Source organism: Oncorhynchus masou, chromosome 1 (assembly GCF_036934945.1).
Source record: "Oncorhynchus masou masou isolate Uvic2021 chromosome 1, UVic_Omas_1.1, whole genome shotgun sequence".
NCBI classification, from domain to species: domain Eukaryota; kingdom Metazoa; phylum Chordata; class Actinopteri; order Salmoniformes; family Salmonidae; genus Oncorhynchus; species Oncorhynchus masou.
The window spans coordinates 15,062,036-15,083,062 of record NC_088212.1 but is presented as its reverse complement, the minus strand read 5'-3'; the positions used below and the strand labels follow the sequence as shown (position 1 = coordinate 15,083,062).

The window sequence follows — 21,027 nt, the reverse complement described above, 5'->3', positions numbered from 1 at the left end:
ACACACATTGTGTTAACACATATTTAAAGGAGGAGGGACACACATTGTGTTAACACATATTAAAAGGAGGAGGGACACACACATTGTGTTAACACATATTTAAAGGAGGAGGGACACACATTGTGTTAACACATATTAAAAGGAGGAGGGACACACACATTGTGTTGACACATATTAAAAGGAGGAGGGACACACATTGTGTTAACACATATTAAAAGGAGGAGGGACACACACATTGTGTTAACACATTAAAAGGAGGAGGGACACACACATTGTGTTAACACATATTAAAAAGGAGGAGGGACACACACATTGTGTTAACACATATTAAAAAGGAGGAGGGACACATTGTGTTAACACATATTTAAAGGAGGAGGGACACACATTGTGTTAACACATATTTAAAGGAGGAGGGACACACACATTGTGTTAACACATATTAAAAGGAGGAGGGACACATTGTGTTAACACATATTAAAGGAGGAGGGACACACACATTGTGTTAACACATATTAAAAGGAGGAGGGACACACACATTGTGTTAACACATATTAAAAAGGAGGAGGGACACACATTGTGTTAACACATATTAAAAGGAGGAGGGACACATTGTGTTAACACATATTAAAAAGGAGGATAACACATTGTGTTAACACATATTTAAAGGAGGAGGGACACATTGTTAACACATATTTAAAGGAGGAGGGACACACACATTGTGTTTAAAACACATATTTAAAAAAGGAGGAGGGACACACACATTGTGTTAACACATATTTAAAGGAGGAGGGACACACACATTGTGTTAACACATATTAAAAAGGAGGAGGGACACACATTGTGTTAACACATATTTAAAGGAGGAGGGACACACACATTGTGTTCACACATATTAAACGAAGGAGGGACACACATTGTGTTAACACATATTAAAAGGAGGGACACACATATTGTGTTAACACATATTAAAAGGAGGGACACACACATTGTGTTAAAACATATTTAAAGGAGGAGGGACACACATTGTGTTAACACATATTAAAAAGGAGGAGGGACACACACATTGTGTTAACACATATTTAAAGGAGGAGGGACACACATTGTGTTAACACATATTTAAAGGAGGAGGGACACACATTGTGTTAACACATATTAAAAAGGAGGAGGGACACACATTGTGTTAACACATTAAAAGGAGGAGGGACACACACATTGTGTTAACACATATTAAAAGGAGGAGGGACACACATATTGTGTTAACACATATTAAAAGGAGGGACACACACATTGTGTTAACACATTAAAAGGAGGAGGGACACACACATTGTGTTAACACATATTAAAAAGGAGGAGGGACACACACATTGTGTTAACACATATTAAAAAGGAGGAGGGACACACACATTGTGTTAACACATATTAAAAGGAGGATGGACACACACATTGTGTTAACACATATTTAAAGGAGGAGGGACACACATTGTGTTAACACATATTAAAAGGAGGAGGGACACACACATTGTGTTAACACATATTTAAAGGAGGAGGGACACACATTGTGTTAACACATATTAAAAGGAGGAGGGACACACACATTGTGTTGACACATATTAAAAGGAGGAGGGACACACACATTGTGTTAACACATATTTAAAGGAGGAGGGACACACATTGTGTTAACACATATTTAAAGGAGGAGGGACACACACATTGTGTTAACACATATTAAAAGGAGGAGGGACACACATTGTGTTAACACATATTTAAAGGAGGAGGGACACACACATTGTGTTAACACATATTAAAAGGAGGGACACACATATTGTGTTAACACATATTAAAAGGAGGGACACACACATTGTGTTAAAACATATTTAAAGGAGGAGGGACACACACATTGTGTTAACACATATTAAAAAGGAGGAGGGTCACACACATTGTGTTAACACATATTTAAAGGAGGAGGGACACACATTGTGTTAACACATATTTAAAGGAGGAGGGACACACACATTGTGTTAACACATATTAAAAAGGAGGAGGGACACACATTGTGTTAACACATTAAAAGGAGGAGGGACACACACATTGTGTTAACACATATTAAAAGGAGGGACACACATATTGTGTTAACACATATTAAAAGGAGGGACACACACATTGTGTTAAAACATATTTAAAGGAGGAGGGACACACACATTGTGTTAACACATATTAAAAAGGAGGAGGGACACACACATTGTGTTAACACATATTAAAAAGGAGGAGGGACACACACATTGTGTTAACACATATTAAAAGGAGGATGGACACACACATTGTGTTAACACATATTTAAAGGAGGAGGGACACACATTGTGTTAACACATATTAAAAGGAGGAGGGACACACACATTGTGTTAACACATATTTAAAGGAGGAGGGACACACATTGTGTTAACACATATTAAAAGGAGGAGGGACACACACATTGTGTTGACACATATTAAAAGGAGGAGGGACACACACATTGTGTTAACACATATTAAAAGGAGGAGGGACACACACATTGTGTTAACACATATTAAAAGGAGGAGGGACACATTGTGTTAACACATATTAAAAGGAGGAGGGACACACACATTGTGTTAACACATATTAAAAAGGAGGAGGGACACATTGTGTTAACACATATTAAAAGGAGGAGGGACACACATTGTGTTAACACATATTTAAAGGAGGAGGGACACACACATTGTGTTAACACATATTAAAAGGAGGAGGGACACATTGTGTTAACACATATTAAAAGGAGGAGGGACACACACATTGTGTTAACACATATTAAAAGGAGGAGGGACACACACATTGTGTTAACACATATTAAAAAGGAGGAGGGACACACATTGTGTTAACACATATTAAAAGGAGGAGGGACACATTGTGTTAACACATATTAAAAGGAGGAGGGACACACACATTGTGTTAACACATATTTAAAGGAGGAGGGACACACACATTGTGTTAACACATATTTAAAAAGGAGGAGGGACACACACATTGTGTTAACACATATTAAAGGAGGAGGGACACATTGTGTTAACACATATTAAAAAGGAGGAGGGACACACACATTGTGTTAACACATATTTAAAGGAGGATGGACACACACATTGTGTTAACACATATTAAAAGGAGGAGGGACACATTGTGTTAACACATATTAAAGGAGGAGGGACACACACATTGTGTTCACACATATTAAAAGGAGGAGGGACACACATTGTGTTAACACATATTAAAAGGAGGAGGGACACACATTGTGTTAACACATATTAAAAGGAGGAGGGACACATTGTGTTAACACATATTAAAAGGAGGAGGGACACACACATTGTGTTAACACATATTTAAAGGAGGAGGGACACATTGTGTTAACACATATTAAAAGGAGGAGGGACACATTGTGTTAACACATATTAAAAGGAGGAGGGACACATTGTGTTAACACATGTTAAAAAGGAGGAGGGACACACACATTGTGTTAACACATATTAAAAGGAGGAGGGACACACATTGTGTTAACACATATTAAAAAGGAGGAGGGACACATTGTGTTAACACATATTAAAAGGAGGAGGGACACATTGTGTTAACACATATTAAAAGGAGGAGGGACACACATTGTGTTAACACATATTAAAAGGAGGAGGGACACACATTGTGTTAACACATATTAAAAGGAGGAGGGACACACACATTGTGTTAACACATATTAAAAGCAGGAGGGACACATTGTGTTAACACATATTAAAAGCAGGAGGGACACACACATTGTGTTAACACATTAAAAGGAGGAGGGACACACACATTGTGTTAACACATATTAAAAAGGAGGAGGGACACACACATTGTGTTAACACATATTAAAAAGGAGGAGGGACACACACATTGTGTTAACACATATTTAAAGGAGGAGGGACACACATTGTGTTAACACATATTAAAAGGAGGAGGGACACACACATTGTGTTAACACATATTAAAAGGAGGAGGGACACACATTGTGTTAACACATATTAAAAGGAGGAGGGACACACATTGTGTTAACACATATTAAAAGGAGGAGGGACACACACATTGTGTTGACACATATTAAAAGGAGGAGGGACACACACATTGTGTTAACACATATTAAAAGGAGGAGGGACACACATTGTGTTAACACATTAAAAGGAGGAGGGACACACACATTGTGTTAACACATATTAAAAAGGAGGAGGGACACATTGTGTTAACACATATTTAAAGGAGGAGGGACACACATTGTGTTAACACATATTTAAAGGAGGAGGGACACACACATTGTGTTAACACATATTAAAAGGAGGAGGGACACATTGTGTTAACACATATTAAAAGGAGGAGGGACACACACATTGTGTTAACACATATTAAAAGGAGGAGGGACACACACATTGTGTTAACACATATTAAAAAGGAGGAGGGACACACATTGTGTTAACACATATTAAAAGGAGGAGGGACACATTGTGTTAACACATATTAAAAAGGAGGAGGGACACACATTGTGTTAACACATATTTAAAGGAGGAGGGACACACACATTGTGTTAACACATATTTAAAGGAGGAGGGACACACACATTGTGTTCACACATATTAAAAAGGAGGAGGGACACACATTGTGTTCACACATATTAAAAAGGAGGAGGGACACACACATTGTGTTAACACATATTTAAAGGAGGAGGGACACACACATTGTGTTAACACATATTAAAAAGGAGGAGGGACACACATTGTGTTAACACATATTTAAAGGAGGAGGGACACACACATTGTGTTCACACATATTAAAAGAAGGAGGGACACACATTGTGTTAACACATATTAAAAGAAGGAGGGACACACATTGTGTTAACACATATTAAAAAGGAGGAGGGACACATTGTGTTAACACATATTAAAAAGGAGGAGGGACACACACATTGTGTTAACACATATTTAAAGGAGGAGGGACACATTGTGTTAACACATATTAAAAGGAGGAGGGACACATTGTGTTAACACATATTAAAAGGAGGAGGGACACATTGTGTTAACACATGTTAAAAAGGAGGAGGGACACACACATTGTGTTAACACACATTAAAAAGGAGGAGGGACACACACATTGTGTTAACACATATTAAAAAGGAGGAGGGACACACATTGTGTTAACACATATTAAAAGGAGGAGGGACACACACATTGTGTTAACACATATTAAAAGGAGGAGGGACACACATTGTGTTAACACATATTACAAGGAGGAGGGACACACACATTGTGTTAACACATATTAAAAGGAGGAGGGACACACACATTGTGTTAACACATATTAAAAGCAGGAGGGACACATTGTGTTAACACATATTAAAAGCAGGAGGGACACATTGTGTTAACACATGAGGAGACGTGCTTGATGGCGACTGGGAGGAATCAGAAAAACATTTCCTCTCTAACTCCTACACTCGTCTTCTAAAAAGCCTTTTTGACAGGACAGATCTGTGTGTGTTTGTACGTACAGAGGGGTGTGTGTGTGTGTGTGTGTGTGTGTGTGTGTGTGTGTGTGTGTGTGTGTGTGTGTGTGTGTGTGTGTGTGTGTGTGTGTGTGTGTGTGTGTGTGTGTGTGTGTGTGTGTGTGTGTGTGTGTGTACGTACAGAGGAGGAGTGTGTGAAGTGTAGCCAAAGTGGAACAGGAATCCCTCTGTTTCCTCCTCTCGTTTCAGAGTGCTTGGATAATAAACACACTTAATTAAAAATGACTTCAGAGTTGAAGAAGTCACTTAGGCCCTGTGAAAACTTCCCCAGACCACAATAGATTCTGCCTATTTCAATTCACATGAACTTTTTCCCTTCTTAATTTTACAGCATATTTGAACAATTTGTGAATTTATTGCTATGCATTAATGTTTAGTTTCTGTTATTAATTTCACATCTTAACATTATGAAACATTCATTGCTGTGTACATTATCATATTTTTCTTGTGTTTGGTGGTAAGTTGCTAAAACAATGGAAGTTGAAGTTGATCCCAATTCAAAGGTACCACTCGTATGTCGGCCCTAACACTTGAGTTAAGTGATGGATGGATCGATTAAAAGTTGAAAAGTGACAGACGCATGGCCTTTGGACTCACTAAGTGCTATTCACTAGCTAAGACACATACACACACACACACATTTACAAGTCGGAGGAAAGTCTGTGGACTCTAACAAACGTGTGTGTGTTGTTGTGTTGTCTTCCAGGAGTGTTACGGTGTGATGGTGCTCAACCCCAATGAGAATCACCTGGAGGTGGAGAGGCCGGCCAAGCCCACCCCCCTGCCCTCCCCCGAGGCCTCGGACGAACCCGCCGAGAAGAGAGAGCGCAAGGACGACCAGGAGAGCAAGAAGAAGAGGGACTTCTATGAGAAGTACCGCAACCCACAGAAGGAGAGCGAGACAGAGCAAATCCCCATACGGGTGAGCGAGGGGGGGGTGATGGAGGGAGGGGTGATTGAGGGAGGGGTGATTGAGGGAGGGGTGATGGAGGGGGGGGTGATGGAGGGGGGGGGGTAAGAAAGCCATAGACGGGCCATAAAAGCTGCAAACGGGGAGGTTAATGGGTAGAGTTGGGATCGAGGCAGTTAGGAAGAGGGTGATGGATAGATGCAAGTGTAGAAAGGGTTGTGGGCGGGGTTGGGAGAGAGTGAGAGAAGGAAAGAAAGAGAGGCTGTTTGTGGTCAGGCTGTGGTGTGTTTGGCCATGCTCCAGTATGCTCCAGTATGCTCCAGTATGCTCCAGTATGCTCTCAGTGTGTGAGTGTGAACCACATGACACTCTTCCTTCTCTCACTCGCTCTTCCTCCCTCTCTCTCCCTGGTCAGAGCAGCTTTGTCCCCTTACACGGTTGACCAATGGAATTATTATCTGTGGAACACACACTCTGTAAACACGCACACCCAGCGTTCTGATCATGGCCCATACACTATCTTTTAACCACACACACACACACACCTTGGCCACCTTGCCGTACACTCAAACACAAGAAGGGAATATTGCAGTGATCAAAATAAATGTCCGCCATGATGACAAACAGAAACAAAAGTTCCTCAACCCAGCCCTTCTGTCAAACCTAATAGAAGTTGATGAAAGTCACGTCATGTTCAAGTCTTTGACAGCTTGTCCATCCACACAGACCTTGTCTCTCGACGTCCAACAGGCGCAGTGGACTTTGTGTGGGGTATTTTGGAGTTTTAATGTGTTGAGAATGTGATAGAGGACTAGCCTCTTTGTCTCATCACAGTTGTTGGCTGTAGCGCTCACACCAATGTGTGTGGGTGTGTGTGTGCACGTGCGTGTCCCAGCGTTTGTACGTGCGTGCATGTATGGTGTATGTACATGCATGCGTATGCAGCGCGTGTGTGTGAGATGTCACTGTCGTCTCTGACAGGCCTAGTGGTCTCGGTGGGACTGATGGGCGGTGTGTGAGCTGTCAGCACTGCCTCTTCTCCCTGCCTGTCTCTCCTGACACTATCTCTACACACACTAATAGGGGCTCATTAGCAGTAGCCGATTAGCTCCCTCTGTCATAAAAGATGGCTTAAAGCCCCTTATCATCACTAACTATCTATCATCTATCTACCTCTCCCCCTTTGTATCTCAGGCTGACATTAGACTTTTTTGCAGTGAGCATACTGAAGTAATGTGAATGTTGATTGAAATACAACAGAAAAACAAAACATTTGCACGTGGGTACGTATGCACACACACACACACACACACACACACACACACACACACACACACACACACACACACACACACACACACACACACACACACACACACACACACACACACACACATTATAAGACAAGGGTTAAGACTCAAGTGTCATGTTCATGTGTTTAAAAGATCTGTGATGATGATCTTGCTTGTCTGTAAGTGTTAGAAATAGAGAGGTCAGAGCAGAGAGATGTGTGAGCATATCAGCAGAGATATAGAGATGTGTGATCATATCAGCAGAGATATAGAGATGTGTGATCATATCAGCAGAGAGAGAGAGGTGTGAGCATATCAGCAGAGAGAGAGAGAGAGAGGTGTGAGCATATCAGTAGAGAGAGAGAGAGAGATGTGTGAGCATATCAGCATAGAGAGAGAGGTGTGAGCATATCAGCAGAGAGAGAGAGAGGTGTGATCATATCAGCAGAGAGAGAGATATGTGAGCATATCAGCAGAGAGAGAGAGAGATGTGTGAGCATATCAGCAGAGAGAGAGAGATATGTGAGCATATCAGCAGAGAGAGAGAGATGTGTGAGCATATCAGCAGAGAGAGAGAGTGAGAGGTGTGATCATATCAGCAGAGAGAGAGAGAGATGTGTGAGCTAATCAGCAGAGAGAGAGATATGTGTGAGCATATCAGCAGAGAGAGAGAGAGGTGTGATCATATCAGCAGAGAGAGAGATATGTGAGCATATCAGCAGAGAGTGAGAGATGTGTGAGCATATCAGCAGAGAGAGAGAGATATGTGAGCATATCAGCAGAGAGAGAGAGATGTGTGAGCATATCAGCAGAGAGAGAGAGAGAGAGGTGTGTGATCATATCAGCAGAGAAAGAGAGAGATGTGTGAACATATCAGCAGAGAGAGAGAGAGAAAGAGGTGTGATCATATCAGTAGAGAGAGAGATGTGTGAGCATATCAGCAGAGAGAGAGAGAAAGAGGTGTGATCATATCAGTAGAGAGAGAGAGAGGTGTGAGCATATCATTAGAGAGAGAGAGATGTGTGAGCATATCAGTAGAGAGAGAGATGTGTGAGCATATCAGTAGAGAGAGAGAGATGTGTGATGATATCAACAGAGATGAAGAGTCCATATTAATATATTTTAAGTATTTCAACTGGAATAGGTTTCACATAATTAGGAGACTCTTTCACTCTCTCCCTCCCTCTCTCTCTCTCTCTCTTCACGCTCTCCTTCTTCTCGCTCTTCTTTCCCTCCCTCTCCCTGAACCTTTTTGCACTTTGTAATGCTAGCAGCGTGAGATCGTTAGTGCAGTCCCATCCAAGGTTTTCCAATTCTGCAGGGGGCCATGCAATATTATTATTTGACATTAGCCTGTAGGTGCTTTCCATGCGCCTGCATTATGCATGGTGGTCAGGGCAAATGCTCAGAGACAAGGGGGCAGGGACGTCAGTGACTGACTCAGTGTGTGTGTGTACCAATTCTATATGTATGATTTTAAAACTCAGTAGGAAGTTCTCCATCCATATTAGTTTAATCATTAATCAGTAATCCGCCGAATATACATTTTACCAGTAATCAGTCTATAGGTTAATTTGCTTAATTTAGTGGAATTCCAGAGCCTATCACATGACGGACAATGTGAGAGCAGCTCCTGTAAGAGCTGGCACTGGAGAGAAACATACTTTTAGAAGCCCAGTCATTGCTCAATACATAACAATTCTAAATACAATTGCGTCTTAAAAACTTTACAATGGTAAAGCCTACCACTTTACAATGGTAGGCTGGCTACCAGCACGTCACCACCACTTTACAATGGTAGGCTGGCTACCAGCACGTCACCACCACTTTACAATGATAGGCTGGCTACCAGCACGTCACCACCACTTTACAATGGTAGGCAGGCTACCAGCACGTCACCACCACTTTACAATGGTAGGCTGGCTACCAGCACGTCACCACCACTTTACAATGGTAGGCAGGCTACCAGCACGTCACCACCACTTTTCAATGGTAGGCAGGCATGGCTACCAGCACGTCACCACCACTTTACAATGGCTACCAGCACGTCACCACCACTTTATAATGGTAGGCAGGCAGGCTACCAGCACTCACCACCAGCAATGGTAGGCTGTCACCACCACTTTGGTAGGCACAATGGTAGGCAGGCAGGCTACCAGCACGTCACACACCACTTTACAATGGTAGGCTGGCTACCAGCACCACCACTTTACGTCACCACCACTTTACAATGGTAGGCAGGCTACCAGCACGTCACCACCACTTTACAATGGTAGGCTGGCTACCAGCACGTCACCACCACTTTACAATGGTAGGCAGGCTACCAGCACGTCACCACCACTTTACAATGGTAGGCAGTCTACCAGCACGTCACCACCACTTTACAATGGTAGGCTGGCAACCAGCACGTCACCACCACTTTACAATGGTAGGCTGGCTACCAGCACGTCACCACCACTTTACAATGGTAGGCAGGCTACCAGCAGGCTACCAGCACGTCACCACCACCACTTTACAATGGTAGGTAGGCAGTCTACCAGCACGTCACCACCACTTTACAATGGTAGGCTGGCAGGCAGCACGTCACCACCACTTTACAATGGTAGGCTGGCTACCAGCACGTCACCACCACTTTACAATGGTAGGCAGGCTACCAGCACGTCAATGGTAGGCACCACTTTACAATGGTAGGCTGGCTACCAGCACGTCACCACCACTTTACAATGGTAGGCAGGCTACCAGCACGTCACCACCACTTTACAATGGTAGGCAGGCAGGCTACCAGCACGTCACCACCACTTTACAATGGTAGGCTGGCTACCAGCACGTCACCACCACTTTACAATGGTAGGCTGGCTACCAGCACGTCACCACCACTTTACAATGGTAGGCTGGCTACCAGCACGTCACCACCACTTTACAATGGTAGGCAGGCTACCAGCACGTCACCACCACTTTACAATGGTAGGCTGGCTACCAGCACGTCACCACCACTTTACAATGGTAGGCTGGCTACCAGCACGTCACCACCACTTTACAATGGTAGGCTGGCTACCAGCACGTCACCACCACTTTACAATGGTAGGCTGGCTACCAGCACGTCACCACCACTTTACAATGGTAGGCTGGCTACCAGCACGTCACCACCACTTTACAATAAGTTTAGCCGAGCCAAACTCCATCCATAGAAACGTGGATTCAATTATTTCATAAAGAATCCCTCATGCCATTAACCCGCATTTCTCTCCTGTTATATTGGTTTTCATATCTACTCTCTTTCGTTGTCCAGAAGCCGAAGCCATAATCCCAGTCCTATTAACATCCCATCCTAGCTGTTGCTATTAGCATCCCCCTCTTTCTACATGTCTATTGGAGATGTTCATCTCTGTCACGTATGGAACCGCTCACATTAGGTCTGCTGTTTACAACTGGCTTTTCCAGTGAATTACGGTTTGTATCAAATGTTTGAAAATGATGTTTAATTAGCTGCTTTGAATGTTCAGTAATAGGCTATAGCCTTTTGACTGTAAGACAATAGGCTTGCTGGTATTGTTGCATGTTTTCATTAAGCTCTTAATGAAAAATGTCCATTCCTTGTATGCAAGCATAGTGTTTTCTTGTTGGTTACATAATTTTAGTATTTGGGGAAATGTTTATCTTTTGTTGACCGGTTAATAAGGGTTGGTTATTCGGCAGCAAAAATAAACACGAATTTGCATCTCTAATCCATATGCAACAATATATGTTGTGATCATTTTACTATTAATGTTTCAGAGAATGACGGATTATTCAGTCACGTTCCTATTGGTCCTAGACTATGGTGACATCATCTATGGCGACATCATCTATGGCGGCAGGTAGCCTAGTGGTTAGAGCGTTGGACCAGTAACCGAAAGGTTGGTGGATTCAGTCCCTGAGATGACAAGGTAAAAATGTGTTGTGCTGCCCCTGAACAAGGCAGTTCCCTGGTAGGCCGTCATTGTAAATAAGAATTAGTTCTTAACTGACTTGCCTAGTTAAATAAAGGTAAAAAAAATGTAATAAAACAAATATCAACCCAGTTGCCACAAATATCAACCCAGTTGCCGTTAGACACAGTTCATCATGTGCTTTATTATGGGTGACAATTTTAGTACTCATCACTACATTCTCTACCAGGAAGTTGGTTGGCCCTCTGTGATGTCATCACTGCATTCTCTACCAGGAAGTTGGTTGGCCCTCTGTGATGGCATCACTGCATTCTCTACCAGGAAGTTGGTTGGCCCTCTGTGATGTCATCACTGCATTCTCTACCAGGAAGTTGGTTGGCCCTCTATGATGTCACGTAGGTTGATACATTGCTATGTTTTCATTTCTAAAGCCCTTTTACAAAAAGTCCCACTGTACCCAACATCTTTACTAAACTTTAGACATACGAGTTACCACATCTGGTGTCATAGATGGCTAACTCAGTACATTCCTTTGGTCTCCACTGAGTTAGGTAAATCAGCTTTTAGTTTTCTGCACCTTATTTGTTATCTTCAAGATGTTGTTACATGTGATGTTTTGGTGCCTCTAGGGCAAATCAAACGCTGAGGACCTTATTGCTGATCAATGTGCTAGTTTTGTACGACCATGTTTGTTCTTTCTGCTTGCATTTTGTATTTATATATGGATGTGTGTATTTTCTGCCATTTATGAGGTTCAGGGCTCATCTGTAAAATAGACCTTGGTCTCAGTATGCCTCCCTGATAAAATAGAGGCTAAATATTTATTTATTTATTTATTAACGACTTTTAACTCAAATAATGATCTTGCTGTGTACAAGGTCATTGTACACGATTGGTTGATGTTTTAAATATTCCAAGCACTCCACTCTGATGCTGTGTTCTCTTCTGATATACTTGGGAAAGGTTGCTGTTAAAAGGGAGACTCATTTCAGCGCTGCATAATATGATGTAATATAATGTACTTTCTGGACTAAGGGTTAGGTCTAGGGGTGACTGGGATTGCTCTGTTTGCAAAGGGGGAGGTCTTTGCAGTATTCCACATAATCAATTGTCTGTAGACTTTTTGACTGGTTCTATCTCAGTTTGTAGAGCATGGCGCCTGCAACACCAGTATAGTGGGTTCGATTCCTGGGACCACCCTACGTAAAATGTATGCACGCATGACTATAATTTTTTTTTGCCAAATGGCATATATTTGATTATTTTATAAACACGGAACCAAAATATAAACACAACAGGTAAAGTGCTGGTTTCATGAACTGAAATAAATGATCCCATAAAAGATCAGCTTAAATGTTGTGCACCTTTTGCTGGGGACAATAAAAGGCCTTCCTAAAATGTGAAGTTTTGTCACACAACACAATGCCACAGATGTCTCAAGTTTTGAGGGTGTGTGTAATTGGCATGCTGACTGTTGGAATGTCCACCAGAGTTGTTGCCAGATAATTGAATATTAATTTCTCTACCATAAGCTGCCTCCAACGTTGTTTGAGATAATTTGGCAGGACGTCCTACCAACATCACAACCACAGTCCACGTGTAACCATGCTGAGGAGTATTCCTGTCTGTAATATCATTCTGATTGGATTGGCTGGCTCCCAAGTGGGTGGGCCTATGACCTCCCATGTCCACCAATGGCTGCGTTCCTGCCATGAGAAAATCCATAGATTAGGGCCTAATGAATTTATTTAAATCGTCTGATTTCCGTATATGAACTGTAACTCATGAAACAATTTGAAATTGTTGCATGTTGCATTGATATATTTGTTCAGTATATTCTTAAGGACCATGTCAACATGTTGAAATCTACAGCAGAGTAACGTTCAGACAACATACAGTACAAGTCAAAGGTTTGGACACACCTACTCATTCCAGTTTTTTTTTTTTTTCTATTTTCTACATTGCATAATAATATCAACACTATGAAATAACACATATGGAATCATGTAGTAACCAAAACAATGATAAACAAATCAAATATATTTTATATTTGAGATTCTTCAATGTAGCCACTCTTTGCCTTGATGACAGCTTTGCACACTCTTGGCATTCTCCCAACCAGCTTCATGAGGTAGTCACCTGGAATGCATGTCAATTAACAGGTGTGCCTTGTCACAGGAAGGCCATAAAGATCATCAAGGACAACAACCACCCGAGCCACTGCCTGTTCACCCCGCTATCATCCAAAAGGCGAGGTCAATACAGGTGCATCAAAGCAGGGACCGAGAGACTGAAAAACAGCTTCTATCTCAAGGCCACCAGACTGTTAGAAACAGCCACCACTAACATTGAGTGGCTGGTGCCAACACACTGACTCAACTCCAGCCACTTTAATAATGGACATTTATGGAAATTGATGTAAAAATATATCACTAGCCACTTTAAACAATGCTACTTAATATAATGTTTACATACCCTACATTACTCATCTCATATGTATATGTATATACTATATCATCTACTGCATCTTTATGTAACACATGTATCACTAGCCACTTTAAACAATGCCACTTTGTTTACATACCCTACATTACTCATCTCATATGTATATACTGTACTCGATACCATCTACTGCATCTTTCTTTTAGCCAATCCATAGTTTTGTGACAAGGTAGTGGTGGTATACATGCCTATTTGATAAAATACCTTGTCCATATTATGGCAAGAACAGCTCAAAGAAAAACAACAGTTGATCATTACTTTAAGACATGAAGTTCAGTCAATCCGGATAATTTCAAGAACTTTGAAAGTTCCTTCAAGTGCAGTCGACAAAAAAAATCAGGCACTATCATGAACCTGGGTCTCATGAGGACCACCACCGGAAAGGAAGACCCAGAGTTACCTCTGCTGCAGAGGAGAAGTTCATTAGAGTTACCAGCCTCAGAAATTGCAGCTCAAATAAATGCTTCACAGAGTTCAAGTAACAGAAACATCTCATCATCAACTGTTCAGAGGAGACTGCATGAATCAGGCCTTCATGGTCGAATTGCTGAAAAGAAACCACCACTAAAGGACACCAATAATAAGAAGTGACTTGCTTCGGCCAAGAAACACGGGCAATGGACATTAGACTGATGGAAATCTGTCCTTTGGTCTGATGAGTCCAAATTTGAGATTTTTAGTTCCATTCGCCGTGTCTTTGTGAGACACAGAGTAGGTGAATGGATGACTTATGCATGTGTGTTTCCCACCGTGGAGCATGGACGAGGAGGTGTGATGATGTGGGGGTGCATTGCTGGTGACACTGTCAAGTGATTTATTTAGAATTCAAGACACACTTAACCAGCATGGCTACCACAGCATTCTGCAGCGATACATCATCCCATCTGGTTTGTACTTAGTGGGACTATCATTTTGTTTTTCAACAGGACAATGACCCAAAACTATTGGGCTATTTGAGTGATGAAGGAGAGTGATAGAGTGCTTCATCAGATGACCTGGCCTCCACAATCACCCAACCTCAACCCAATTGAGATGGTTTGGGATGAGTTGGACTGCAGAGTGAAGGAAAAGCACCCAACGAGTGCTCAGCATATGTGGGAACTCCTTCAAGACTGTTGGAAAAGCATTCCAGGTGAAGCTGGTTGAGAGAATGCCATGAGTTTGTAAAGCTGTCATCAAGGCAAAGGGTGGCTACTGAATAATCTAAATATATTTAGATTTGTTTGACACTTTTTTGGTTACTACATGATTCTGTATGTGTTATTTCATAGTTTTGATGTCTTCACTATTATTCTACAATGTAGAAAATATTACAAATAAAGAATCCAATTTGTAAGTCGCTCTGGATAAGAGCGTCTGCTAAATGACTTAAATGTAAATGTAAAGAAAAAGGGAGGGAGGGAGAGGGAGGGAGGGGAGGGAGGGGGAGGGAGGGAGAGGAGGGAGGGGGGAGGAGGGAGGGAGGGAGGGAGGGAGGGAGGGGGGAGGGAGGGAGGGGAGGAGGGAGGGGGGAGGGAGGGAGGGAGGGAGAGGAGGAGGGAGGGGAGGGGGAGGGAGGGAGGGAGGGAGGGAGGGAGGGAGGGAGGGGAGGAGGGAGGGAGGGGGGAGGAATGAGTAGGTGTGTCCACGCTTTTGAATGAGTAGGTGTGTCCACGCTTTTGACTGGTACTGTACATGCAACAGTAACTCTCTGTGTGTATTAATGCATCAGTATAAAAGAGATGAATCCATGTCTCTAAACAAAGACTGGGAGGGAGGGAGGGAGGGAGGGAGGGAGGGAGGGAGGGGAGGGAGAGGAGGAGTGATGAATAGATAAAGAGATGAAGGGATTCCCCAGGATGACAGTCCTCTTTGGGACCATGCAGCACAGTGCCCTATGCCCTCTGAACTGTGACCTTTAAGTCAGCGCGGGATGTTAGTTTGTTTGGCCCCCTTTCTCAATCAACCCCACCCCTTCTCCACATGACTTATCTCTTCACTGCACCTTCTCTGTCACTCCCCTGCCTGGAGTAAGCTGTCACTCACACAACGACACACACGAAGAGAGAGAGAGAGAGAGAGAGACGCACAGATAGACATACACACAGAGAGAGAGAGAAATGGAACCTAGTCAGTTGCACAAGTGAAATGTGTCTTCCAACACACACACTGATTGAGAGTAGTATGCAGCAACATGCAGGGGAGATGGAAAGGAGCGAGGACAGGGTGAGCAGGAGAAGTAGTCATTTAGAAGACAGAGACGGAGTCACTATATCCAGGAGGACAGTAGAAATTAATGTTAGACTCATGTTTATTAGGATATCGGCCCCCAAATATGTCCCTAATGGAGATCCTCAGGGACTAAACTTCTCCCGTCCGTCCGTCACGTCCCGATTGTGTTTTTCTTCTTTACCTCTCTGTCAGGCTGGGTGGGGGATCAAACCAAGCCTCTTTAGTGGGGTTTTTCATCTATTCTATTGGGATTGGGCTGCCCCCTCTCGCCCCACTCTCAACCCCCACTGTTAGAGGAGCGGGACCACCTGCACACAGTCCCAAACACACATGCACACACTGAGGCCCTACACACACACAGTCATACACACACACACACAGTCCCAAACACACATCCACACACTGAGGCCCTACACACACACACAGTCATACACACACACACAAACACACACACACACACACACACACACACACACACACACACACACACACACACACACACACACACACACACACACACACACACACACACACACACACACACACACACACACACACACACACACACACACAGAGTTGAGTTAATTAATGAGCTTCCTTACACACATTAAGAAGCCCTTAACTGCTTTTAAGATTGTTACGTTTTATCCCCTGGTTCACAGTGTGTAACCTCTCAACCTTGGCAAGTCCCTCCTCTCTTAGAGATCACAGTCCATTGGCCCATGTTTAGTGATGTCGGCTGGACAACAGAGAGAAGGAGAGACAACGGGGTGGCGCTTCTTAGCACTTTGCCATATAGAAAGTTCTTTAGGAGAACACTTTACTCTGAATTTTAGCACTAATCCAGTTATCTTTTTTCCCACAGCCAAGCGGAGGAATAGCAGGAACCTAACCAACATTCATGGCTTAAGAAGCTTCCTTTTACTGTTCTTCTTCGCCGCCAGCACTTTTATGCGTCTCGTATTGTTGCATTTTTTAGACGTTCATAGAGAAAGAGATGGAGAGAAAGAAAGAGTGGGATATGGAGAGAAAGAAAGAGTGAGATATGGAGAGAAAGAGAGAGTGAGATATGGAGAGATGCCCTCTTCTTACTCTCTCAAGTTGCACAGATGATTTTATTCTTCTCTCAAGTGGAAGATCCTCATAACTGAGAAGGGAAAGTCCCTTGTCTCTTTTAGCCTTCGTTGTGTCAATGACTCTCCAGTAACAATGGCAGTCTGTTTCACCATGTTTTAAAACAATAATAATAATATTCTGTCATTATACACTTATACACAAATTCCATATAGGCCGCGAAGGTCACACCGCAGTATGGACCGCACATAGTTTTTGTGTAGGCCCACTTATGGTATTCCATTGTTATGATGAAGTGGATGATTCCTCGTATGTACACTAATGTGCAAAGCATTGAGTATAGCGTCACTTTTAGAGGGCTTTCTGAATGGTTTCACCGAGGGGTCACTGAAGACCTACACATACATTCTCTAATAGGTAGCCAACAGTTAGTGGCGAACCAGCCACCGGAGGGTTGCTAGTTTGAATCCTGAGTCTGAATAGTGTTGTGTGTGCATGAGCACCGTCCATTATTTCAGCCTGGTTACTCCATGGGTCCTCTAGTCCTCAGGGGCCACAGCCATTCCTGTCCTTTTTCCCAATGTCTGCTTGGTACGCCGTGGCACGGTAGCCTAGTGGTTAGAGCGTTGGACTAGTAACCGGAAGGTTGCAAGTTCAAATCCCCAAGCTGGCAAGATACAAATCTGTCGTTCTGCCCCTGAACAGGCAGTTAACCCACTGTTCCTTGGCCATCATTGAAAATAAGAATTTGCTCTTAACTGACTTGCCTAGTTAAATAAAGGTAATAAAAATAAACATCCTGTCCCGGCAGGCACCGATTCCTACACACTCACACTCCGCCCCCAGCAGACACCATGCTTGTTTCAAACACAGACATGGCACACATAAGAACACACAAGGCATATATTGTATGTATTCACCTGGTTCCAAATGCCTCAGTCTCACCTTCACCCCTCCACCTCTCACTGTGCTCTGGGGCAATTATATAGACATGTCTTTTTTGACCTTTGACCCCAGCTAGAGCAAGGATGTTATGCTCAGCATATCCAAGGACAGGGAGGGGCTCTGGGAACAACTTCACTAACCTCTCAACTCTGGGTGTCTGGGTGTGTGGGTGGGACAGAGCCTTGTACTGTAGCAACTCTCAGATCACTGCTCCCGATGTTACAGTCAGGTCAACCATCAAACACATCCATCTCCTGGCCCACTTGCCCCTCTCCCTCCAGCCCAACTGCAGCCTCAGGTCAAGTTCAAACGAACACTGACCTATCTTCCCACCCACACTCCTTTACCTGCTGTCAATTAATGACTTCAAGTACTTTCATCTGACAATCCCTGTTCCAGCGAGAGGCTACAGCAGAGATGTCACAGGGATGACATTTTCGACCATGTGCAGCCAAGAGCAGTTCTAATTTCTCCACTTAAGAATCTGAGACAAACCGGGTAACTTCCTCTGTACTTTGCTAATGAGTTATTGAGTTGAAACAATGCCCTGACAAATATTGTCTGATTTACCTTGACTCCAGCAAGTTTCTGGTGCTATACTGTCTCAACGCCATCAATCTTCATGGAATATGAGTACGCTCACACTTCTCTTCGTGTCTGTACGTATTTCTCTCACTCAGTCTAACACACATTATCCCTTATTTTTCTTCCCTGAACTCTGTCTCTCTCTCTCTGTATCTCTCCTCTCTCTCCCCTCTATCTTTCCGCCTCTCATATTTTTTTTTCTGAGCTTAACTTTCCATAGGCAGTACCTGGTAATTACCCACAATGCTACAGTCATTATTTTCCCATCTCTGCCACTAATTTGCTCCATAACGTCTCCTCACCCTGCAGACCGTTGTGTCTGGAAGGAAAGAGGGCTGAAGGGAAGAGGAAGATAGATGAAGGAAGAAAGGGAAGAGAAGTCTAGAAGAGTCCACATCCAAGACCAACAGGTGTTTGAGTGAAGGTCCACATTCAAATAGCTCCCGTTCTAATACCAAACCATGTAATCACCTGTCCCTGCTGCTTGTTTAATATTTCATCATTAGGCCAATTGAAGATAATTCAGTTAGTCGCTGTAAGTGACACATTCAATATTCAAATGAGCTGGCTGCAGGTGTGTTTACTCAGTGTGTCTTCAGAGAGAGACAGAGCCAAGCTGAGATGTGTGTGTGTTGTGTGTGTGTGTGTGTGTGTGTGTGTGTGTGTGTGTGTGTGTGTGTGTGTGTGTGTGTGTGTGTGTGTGTGTGTGTGTGTGTGTGTGTGTGTGTGTGTGTGTGTGTGTGTGTGTGTGTGTGTGTGTGTGTGTAGGGCCTCAGTGTGTGGATGTGTGTTTGGGACTGTGTGTGTGTGTGTATGACTGTGTGTGTGTAGGGCCTCAGTGTGTGCATGTGTGTTTGGGACTGTGTGCAGGTGGTCCCGCTCCTCTAACAGTGGGGGTTGAGAGTGGGGCGAGAGGGGGCAGCCCTGTGTTTGCATGTAACCTGGAGAGGGGGCAGCCCTGTGTTTACATGTAACCATGTAACCTGGAGACCTGTCACTTGTCAGCCCTTTAAATAAAACACATCTCATCCCCACTCTCTGTCTCACTCTCTTTCTCTGTTTTTCTCAAGTCAGTGTCTGTAGCCATGAAGTGCTTTGAAAGGCTGATCATGGCTCACATCAACACCATCATCCCAGAAACCCTGGACCCAGTCCAATTCACACACCGCCCCGACAGATCCACAGATGACGCTATCTCTGTTGCACTCCACACTGACCCTTTCCCACATGGACAAGAGGAACACCTACATGAGAATGCTGTTCATTCACTACAGCTCAACATTCAACACCATAATGCCCTCAAAGCTCATCACAACGCTAAGGACTCTGGGATTTAACACCTCCCTCTGCAACTGGATCCTGTGCTTCCTGACAGGATGCCCCCAAGCGGTGATGGTAGGCGACAACACATATTCCAAGCCGACCCACAAAAGGGGGGCCCCTCTGGGGTGCATGCTTAGTCTCCTCCTGTACTCCCTGTTCACCCACGACTGCGAGGCCGCGCACGACTCCAACACCATCTTTAAGTTTGCAGATGACACAACGATGGTAGGCCTAATCACCGACGACGATGAGACAGCCACCAGGGAGATGGTCAGGGACCTGGCAGTGTGGTGCCAGGACAACAACCTCTCCCTTCAGCATCAGCAGGACAAAGGATCTGTTTGTGGACTACAGGAAACGGAGGACCGAGCACACCCCCATCCACGTCGGCAGGGCTGTAGTGGAGCAGGTCAAGAGTTTCAAGTTCCTCGGTGTCCACATCACTAAGGAATTATCATGGTCTACACACATCAACACAGTCATGAAGAATGGCTCTTCCCCCTCAGGAGGCTGAAAGGAATTAGCATATGGGCCCTCAGATCCTCACAAAGTTATACAGCTGCACCATTGAAAGCATCTTAACTGGCTGCATCACCGCTTGGTATGGCAACTGTTTGGCATCCGACCACAAGGTGCTACAGAGGGTAGTGAGAACGGCTCAGTACATCCGAG

At 43.5% G+C, this 21,027-nt stretch overlaps 1 pseudogene; it reads left to right on the top strand.

Moving 5' to 3' along the window:
• LOC135546676 (cotranscriptional regulator ARB2A homolog) overlaps positions 1 to 21,027 on the top strand; it is a 337,690-nt pseudogene that overhangs the window by 155,145 nt on the left and 161,518 nt on the right.